Consider the following 9,355-nt stretch of genomic DNA (forward strand, 5'->3'; position numbering starts at 1 on the left):
CTCTCACGTCCGTTTGCCAATTTCTGGTGCCGCTACCCGAAAGGGATTGACAACACCTTTAATACGTTAGGTTGCGAGTATTTGTTATTTGTGTGCAGGTGTTGTTTACGTAGTGTTGCTTGGTTCTCCTACTGGTTCCATAACCTTGGTCTCAACACTGAGGGAAATACCTACCGCCACTATGTTGCATCATCCCTTCCTCTTTGGGGAAATACCGACATAGCTTCAAGCCACATCAGGGGGCTGAAGTGAAAGGGAGGAAGAGTTGGTTAAGCACATTACTAACTTTTATAAAACCTGTTTGGAGAGCCAGAGATTTCTAAAATTAGATTAGGAGATATCAAGTGTGCTCAGCTTACTTAGGAGGATAGAAAACTCCTTACTCATGAATTTAGCTTGGAAAAAAATTAAGGATGTGGTCTTTGGGCTCAAGCATAATAAGGTAGCAGGCCCAGATGGGTTACCAACTGAGTTTTATCAAAAAATGGATGTGGTTAAAAATGACCTGAAAGAAATGTTTGATGCATTTCACAGAGGGGATTTGGATATGGAAAGATTGAATCATGGGATAATTGCTCTCATCCCTAAGGTTCAAGAAGCTAATGTGATTCATAAATTCAAACATATATGCCTGTTGAATGTTAGTTATAAAATACTAACCAAGTTATTGGCTGACAGACTGGGACTGATAATTAATAGATTGATTGCCCCTAACCAAACTGCCTTTATTAAGGATAGGTTTATCATGGGAGGGGTGATTCTTTTGCATGAAATAGTGCATGAGATGAAAGTGAGAAAGATGAGTGGTTTGTTACTAAAAATAGATTTTGAGAAAGCTTATGACCAAGTGAAGTGGCCCTTTCTGCACCAGATGATGCAAGCCAAAGGATTTGGAGACAAGTGGTGTGATTGGCTCATGAAATTGGTGTTAGGAGGAAGAGTGGTTGTGAAAGTAAATGATAGAATAGGTCCTTATTTTAAAACTCATAAAGGGGTGAGGCAAGGGACCCACTATCTCCACTTTTGTTTAATATCATTGCTGATGGCCTGCTATTCTGGTTAAGAGAGCACATGATCAGAAGCTGGTGATCGGGCTCATGTTTCACATGGTGAAGGAGGAATTGGTAATCTTGCAATATGCAGATGAAACCATTTTCCTTCTGGAAGATGGTCTGAAAAATGCTAGAAACCTGAAATATACATTATGTGTTTTTGAGCTGTTAACTGGTTTGAAAATAAACTTTCACAAGAGTGAGATTTTCTGTATTAGTCATGCTAAGGAAAAAATTACAGGAATATAAAGAGATTTTCTTCTGTGAGGGGGGATCTCCACCTTTGCAATATTTAGGTTTCCCCATTGATGACAAAAGAGTAAGTAATGCTCAATGGAGACCTGCGGAGGAAAAGATTGAAAAAGAATGGTTGGATGGATTGGGAATATGCTGCCAATAGGTGATAGAGTGACTTTGATTAACTCATGCCTTATCAACATACCTCCATTTATGTTGTCTCTTTTGGAGCCAAAAGCTCCAAAGGGGTCCTAAAAACATGAACTACAACAGATCTAGGATGGTGTGGTAGGAAATTCAAGAAAAGAGAAGGTACCACTTGGTGAATTGGCCTACTATTTGTATGCCCAAAAGTTGTGGTGGGCTAGGTATATTGGATCTAAAGGTTATGAATAAATGTCTACTGATGAAATGGTTGTGGAAAATGGAAAATTCCGAGGGGCTTTGGCATGAGCTATTGCATAACAAATACTTAAATGACCAACTTTTAACTACTACTAGTGGAGGACAAGGTGACTCTCACTTCTAGCAGGGGCTAATGAGGGTGAAAGGCATGTTCGTTAATCTCACCAGAAGAGTGGTGGAAGATGGGGCCAGGACACTTTTCTGAGAGGATATATGGTTGGGAAAAAGGAGACTGGTTGAAGTTTATCCCAGGCTTTATGATATTAGTTTGACAGGATGAAAATTGTGAAACAGATTGTTGATAAAGGTTGGGATAGTGTTGCTTTCGAGAGATCCATACATGGAGATTATCTTAGGCAGTGGAATGAGGTGAAGGAAATAGTTGACAGGATCAACTTGATAGATAGAGTTGTGTGGTTGCTTTCAGATAAGAAGAAGTTTGTAGTGAGAGATCTATACTTGTTTCTTAAATCCTCTTCCCTGGTGGGGTTTAGAGGGTTTTGGAAACTAAAAATGCCAATGAAGATAAGGATCTTTTTGTGGCTAATGATCTGAAATAGCATCTTAACCAACGATAACTTGGTTAGGAGAGGTTGGGTTGACAATGAGGAATGCTACTTTTGTGGGTGCAAAGAAAGCGGTTATCATTTTGTTGTTCCAGTGTAGCCTTGCTAGATATGTCTGGCAGGTGGTTGTCTATGCCTTTGACCTAACTAGAACCCCTGAAGGGATTTCTGATATGCTGGGTGGTTGGATCAGATCCTTCCCCAGAAAATACAGGAGGCTGGTTGTGATCGGAGGGGCAACTATCTGCTAGGCTGTCTGGAAGACCAGAAATAAGGCTTGCTTTGACAAAAAATATCCTGATGATCCTTCTTCTGTAGTGTTCAAAATTTGCTCTTTGCTTAATTCTTGAATTTTTTTTGCAGAGAACCCAAGACAGAAATGCAAGTGAGGAAGGAGTAAGGAGGATCAAGGAGGTTCTGAGGGATATCTTCAATAGTAAGCATGGCTGGAACCGTTGGGGAGAAGAACACGAGGATGATTGGGCCGAAATGAAGAAGGAAGAAGCAGTGAAAGCTCTTTTGCTGTTTATCCTGGGGCATGTAATATGTTTTGTTATCCTTAACTCGTATGGATATGGGAAAGACCGGCGTATGTGGGATGGGGGTGTGTGACCCCGATCCTCTTTTCTTTCTGTAGTTCTTTCTTTGCCCCCATTTTGTGTTCCTGATCCTTGTAAAACTGATGGCGGTTTATTTAATGAAAATCGACAAGGGAAACTCTTTTTTTTTGCGGGGACGAGGGAAGCTCGTTGCTTCAAAAAAAACCCATACTAAATCGACGAGGGAAGCTCATTGCTTCAAAAAGAACTTGTACTAAACCGACATTTTTTTAAAAGTTAAAGCATCAACAATTGATATAGATCGGAGGGAGTATACGATTCTATTAGAATTTATTTGTTCCAAACTGGGCCGAAGTACGTTCCCTGTGGTACTCTTAGCATTGTTTTCTCCGGTATAGGAGCTGAACGATTCGCTCTCGCCCATTGACACCATGCCGTGTGGATGACACGTCGAGCCCACAAACAAGTGAACGCTAGATAAGGTCCTACCCGAATTCAAAAAAAGAAAAGAAAGATAAGGTCCTACCCGTAGCCTTTCCTCCTGCAGCGGGCCCACCGACGATAATCCGACGCGCTGCACGTCTTTCCGTCCCGTCACGCCGTTGACGACAGACCCCCGCCACTGACACGCACTCTCCCAGCCTCACGGCCCCCACCCTTCAGTTCGCCGGAGCACGTCCGTTTCCATCCCACGCGAGCGCGCGCGTATGATTCGCCGAAAGCGCCTCGCTGCCGGCTAGGGCTATTAGCCGAGCTACGGAAACGGAATCTCTCTCTGCTTCTTTAGGATCGACACCGTCGCCGTGAGCTGGCTCGCGCCTTTTATTTTACCTCTTCTTTTGAGCGGGGAGCTGGCTCGCGCCTAATCAAACCCTTTTCGGCCCAATCAGTCCTGGTACCCAGCAAAAAGCATTTGTAATTTGTGTTCTATATGGTCTCTGATGATGGATCGGACGTAATCCGTTTTGGCTGTAAAGGCGGGCGATTCTTTTCGTTGGTGCGGCACGGCGACGGGTGGCGGCGTTGCTGGTTATATTCCTGTCGAGGCCTGATCGAGGGTGCCGTGAATCAGTGGCGGAGGCAGGGGGGACCAGCAGCCTCCTAACAATATGAATGTAGTGCTAATTAGTTGATGAACAGTGCAAAAACCAGTGATTATCTACTGTTAAAAGCCTATATTTCATTGGTTTGGCCCTCCCCAGCCCGTTTTAACAGCCTTCGGCCCTAGTGATATAAATTTCCTGGCTTCGTCACTACCATGAATCATGGTGCTGGCGTGCACGGTTGGTGCGATCGCAAGCGTCCTGCATCGCCCACACGAATGCCAACTGTTGACGATATATCGCTCACGGCAGAGCCGGAGGAGCATGCAGTAACCAACCAAGGTGATGTGACACTGTGTGGCCTGCACGTAGCTTAGATTTTTCTTTTTTCGGAGGAGCACGTAGCGCAGATGTTTCGTTTGAGGGAAGGCACGCACGTATCGTAGCGAAGACGCGGCGCGTGATGGCGTGCGATGGGAGTTTTCCACACGACCCACCTGGCACCTGGGGCTTGTGCGAGCGTGGCACTTTTTGCCCACGGCGCTATCCTGCCTGTGCATGCGTCCCATTTTATTTAGCGCTTAGAGCATCTCCACCTGCCCAACAGGCCCTCCAAGATGCTATTTTTTTCACCGGCGTCGAAAAAACCTCCCAATCCCCCACCCTTCCCCCCCTCCTCCCAATTCAGGACGCCGAATTTCGTCGGTTCGACCCATTTTTTGGCCCGGCGATCCCAAGCCGGACCCAACGCACTGGGGGGCATCTGGGGGCTCCGGCGGAAGGAAAAGTGGCGCATGGGCCAACACTGTCATGCGAGAAACGCCTTTTCCCCGCCTAGATTCGACCTCACGCGTTGTAGGACATCACTTTCCCTTTCGCCGCCATGCGGATCCCGGCGCCACCAACCTGCACACAACCACTGCTCCGTCGCTAAAAAGGCAATTTCCCCGCCGAAAAGAGAGGGTTTCGCCGCGGCAACCTCCATCCCGCTCCTGGGCGAGCTTTCCTGGCCTCCGGCCACTGCGATGAATTATGTGTTAAAAATAGTTTTTGTTGAATTTGTGCCGAAGTGTGCCGAATATGGGCCTAATTTGCTCCGAATTTAGGCCGAAATCGACGGCCGGGAGGCGAACTTGGGGGATCGACTGGAAACCCGAACCCCACGCCGATTTTATCGCCGGTTGACCCCCAAACGACACTATTTCAAGCCCTTAGGGTGCTGAACGGTTTGAGATGCTCTTATAGCGCTGTTTCCCATTTCTGGAGTACAAGATGTTTTCGGTTTCAAAGTATTGTTTTTGTTAAGGCATACACCCCTTTCCGTCCTGGCCCGAGCCCATTTTATTTTTTTCCTCGTTTGCAATGTATGCTTGCAGCTTGCGCGCGACATATGCGAGTGGGCGCGCCTATGTCTCGTTTGCAGTGAGATGTAAGGCAGCCTTGCCTGAAGGCGACCGCGAGATGGGCCGGCACAGGTGCGTGCGAGGCCATATGTCACAACCTTCTTTTCGTTTGTTTTTCCATGTTTTTTGTTTTTGTTTTTTACTTTCTTGTTTTTACTTTTTTTTATACTTCAAAATATTCTAAATATATATTACAAAAAATAATTTACCTAAAACATTTGACAAGTGTTAATCAAGCATTTGAAAAATGTTAAATGTCTATAGAGAAAATGTTTCTCATGCATACAAAAAATATACAATGTGTATGTAAAAAGTTGATCATGTATTTAAAAACAATTAATCAGGCATTTGAAAACTGTTAATCAAGTATTTCAAAAAATGTTAATCAAGCATTTCCAAAATGTTAAATGTGCATAGAAAATATGTTTCCCGTGTACACCAAAAATCTATACAATGTGTATGGAAAAAGTTGATCATGTATTTAAAAAACATTAACCATGCATTTAAAAAATATATGAATCAAGCATTTAGAAAATGTCAAAAGTGTATAGAACACTTCAGGTAGACCAGCTATGGAGAAACATAGTTGGAAGATACTAGAAAAATGTCCGTGCAATGCAATGGAAGAAGAAAAGCAACATACGTCCTTAGCCCAATAATTATGGATCAAGACCCCACAAGTCCACGCCTCTATTTCAGTAGACCTATCAAACTTTTTTTTACATGGTCTCAATTTATGTAATATAATCAATTAATTGACGGTTCGACCATATGTTAGTTCACCAATGACAAAAAAGTATAGTTAACTATTCCTGAAAAAAAATCATTCTGTTACTCCCTCCATTCCACAATGTAGTGCTTTCTCTGTCCACGTGCTTCAACTTTGACCGTAAATTTAACTACCAAGGCCGATTGCGGCGGGAGCAAAAATTATATCAATGAATTCGTATTCGAAAGAAGTTTTCAATTATATAATTTTTTCTTCCGTCGCAGTTGGCCTCGTTGGTTAAATTTATGGTCAAAGTTGGACCTCGGGAAGCGTGGGTGCACTATATTTTGGAATGAAGGGAGTACCATATAGAGCGCATTCATCAAACATATAGAGCGCATTGTCCAACTTCAAGGATGACTGAACCTGGGGGTGAAAGGTAATGGAAGGAACGGACTATGATGTGGGTGGTGCAGAACAGGCCACTTGAGTTCGATCTCATCCGAATTGCCCATCTTCTTAGGCTGATGTTCATGCTTCCACACGGTTAAGGCTTGTCTCTCTTTGCCGCCTCCCTACCATATGGATAGAAGAGCCTGAATCAGAGAAATGATACACTAATATCACTCTTCTATCATGCTAGGCACTATTAAGAACCTACACTTTGCCTCTAAGAAATAGAAATAGTTCACGATAGTAAACAATTGTAAGAAGCAAAAGGATAAATGACTCGAGGGATCTTTCAAAGGAAAATTTTGCATCAGTAAAACTTACAAAGGTATAATTGCAAATCCAGTCCCAAAATCCCCTGTCCGTTTCCCGTCACATGTATGCAGCCACGGATGTCAAGCAAGGCTGGTCTGAGCCAACCCATTCATTCATATAGGCCACCATGCCATGGCTTGTGGTGTCTTTGGCATGCTTGTAATTGTAAAGGAGAGCAAGGGGAAGAGGCAAGGTTGTGATGCTACACATCATACTCTGACTTTTTCAAGCGGATTAGAATTTAGGGGCCAAATAATTTCAGATTTGGAGAGAAAATCGCAGAAAAATGTGCTGCTATGAAGCCTATAGTCCCCTGTTATTTTGAAGCTCCTGCACCAAGAAACAAATATCAATGCACTGCTGTAGTAATCCAAACCAAAACAATTCAAGTGAGCTATCCTAATTGTACTAATCCTAATCCTCCTCGGCCAGTAGCCAACAACTTCCTCTGTCTGAAACAGCCCGCTTCCTTTGCCTATAGAGGCCCCTGTTTGGTTCGGCTGTGGATTTCTAAAAGCAGCTGTAAAAAATCTATTGTAGAAAAATAGCTGTGGAAAATCTGATGTGAAAAAGATGTAGTCATTTGGCAAACCAGCTGATACAACTTTTTCAAATTTTGACCCGCAGCGGAATCAGATTTTGAAAAGCACGTACTGGGCTATTTCAGCTTTTGGTTCAGATTTTGACAGCAGATTTCTGGAATCGGATTCTGCTGGGTTCGTCTTTTGATTCAGATTCTGCTGCGCGGCAGCGGAATCCGTCCATAAAAGCTGAACTAAACAGGGCAAGAGCCACAGAGACACACACACACAGAGAGAGAGACACAGAGACACACACACAGAGAGAGAGGAGGTTCAAAGCCATGGCTTCATATTTTCACTAATAAAGTGTATCACTGCAGCACCACTGATCACCTCAGGGTTCATGCTTGGGTTCTTGGTAGAATATTGAGTCATTCCTATAAACATGTACTCCCTCCGTCCGAAAATACTTGTCATCAAAATGGATAAAAAGAGATGTATCTAGAACTAAAATACATCTAGATACGTCTCCTTTTATTCATTTTGATGACAAGTATTTTCGGATAGAGGGATCTTTAAAATTCTCCGATCTAATAAAATATGAGAAAAGAGCAACCTATCAGTTATGCACATGTAAAAACTGTCTATGTCTTCGATTTGCTAATTTATATTCAGAACGGAACCCATTTAAAGAATATGATTCATTCCCTTTTACTTTCATGCCTCAGAGACAATAAAATTGCAAAGATGAGCTACAAGCTGCTAGAAGTATACGGAAGGACATGTACTCCTTCACTGTAAGACAAACAATAAGACTTTAAGTAGTAGCACCTCTTTAGTGCATACACTCTGTTGTATGTTCTTCCTCTATTCCAAAATTCCACTCACGCGATCAAGAAGTATTTCATTGTCTTGATATAAAGGGAAACAATATTGCTATTTCAAGATAGCTGAAAATATCAACATTGTCTCTGGTTTTCAAATTTGCTTTCAATATTTTTCCTATATTTTGTTTCCAAATTTATGTCATAATGTCTTTTTTTTTGTTCATCACGTTATAAATCAGCCAAGGATGATGTTACCAAGCGAATCATCCACGATAGGCTATTTTTAAGAATATAAACGACGTTTAGACTTCAGAATAATTACAACAATTACGAAGACATAGAAAAAACAGTGCTGAAACGTAGACATACAAGTCTAAAAAAAACAAGATTAATACTAGCATAACATCAACGCAACATTGCCTCGATGCTACTACTTTCTACTCAAAAGCCCACTGGTTCTCCTTGCGGATCTCCGCCTTCTCCTCGGGTGTGAAGTCATTCTTGATGTTAAAAATCTTGCGAATCTTCTCTGGAGTCTTGTCCTTGATCATGTCGGCAACAGTCTGGCAAGTAAGGTCGAGCAATCCCTTGATGTTGAGGTAGTTTGCAGCCAGGATAAGGTCGAAGATGGTGGCCTGGTCGACCTTGACGAACTCGGCGTCAAAGCTCTTGAGGTCCTCGGCGGGGGCGGCGTCTGCAGTAGAGGTGGAGGACTTGGCGTCAGCGGCGGCGCCGGAGTTAGCCGGTTTGGGGTTGGTCTGGACGTGCTTCTTGCAGTACTTAATGACCTTGGAGAGGATCTTTGAGTCGACGTTGGGGGAGCGGGATGCCGTTGTCAGCGCAGTCATCCTCAATCATGTGGCGGATGGTCTGCGACTCCATGGCTACCGCCTCCTCGACGTCGAACTCCTGACCGTCCGAGCTCTTGAGCGTGACCATCTTCTTCTCGCCTTCAACGGCCGCCATTGATCAGAAGATTGGGAGAAGAAACAAAACCCTAGCGAAGAAGGCGCGGCGGCGGAAGAGCAATCGAGAGACAGGAGCGTTTTCTGCTTGTTGGGCTAGGGTGGGGAACCGGGCATTTTTATTGGGGCCGGTGAGGCGTTGCCATTGTGGACTCGGGGGATATCCATCGTGCTCGTGCCGTATTCATCGGGGAGTTAGACTCGGGTTTGAATCCATCACGGCGTCATGTCTCGTCAACGTGTCTACTCTACACACACACACACACACACACAAAACGTGTCTATATAGTAGTCCTATACAA

At 43.7% G+C, this 9,355-nt stretch overlaps 1 pseudogene; it reads right to left on the bottom strand.

Annotated features, from left to right (window-relative positions):
* Positions 1 to 8,525: 8,525 nt before the first annotated feature.
* LOC125524379 lies at positions 8,526 to 9,054 on the bottom strand (annotated as a pseudogene).
* Between the last annotated feature and the right edge of the window lie 301 nt (positions 9,055 to 9,355).

Source organism: Triticum urartu, chromosome 7 (assembly GCF_003073215.2).
Source record: "Triticum urartu cultivar G1812 chromosome 7, Tu2.1, whole genome shotgun sequence".
Lineage (NCBI taxonomy): Eukaryota > Viridiplantae > Streptophyta > Magnoliopsida > Poales > Poaceae > Triticum > Triticum urartu.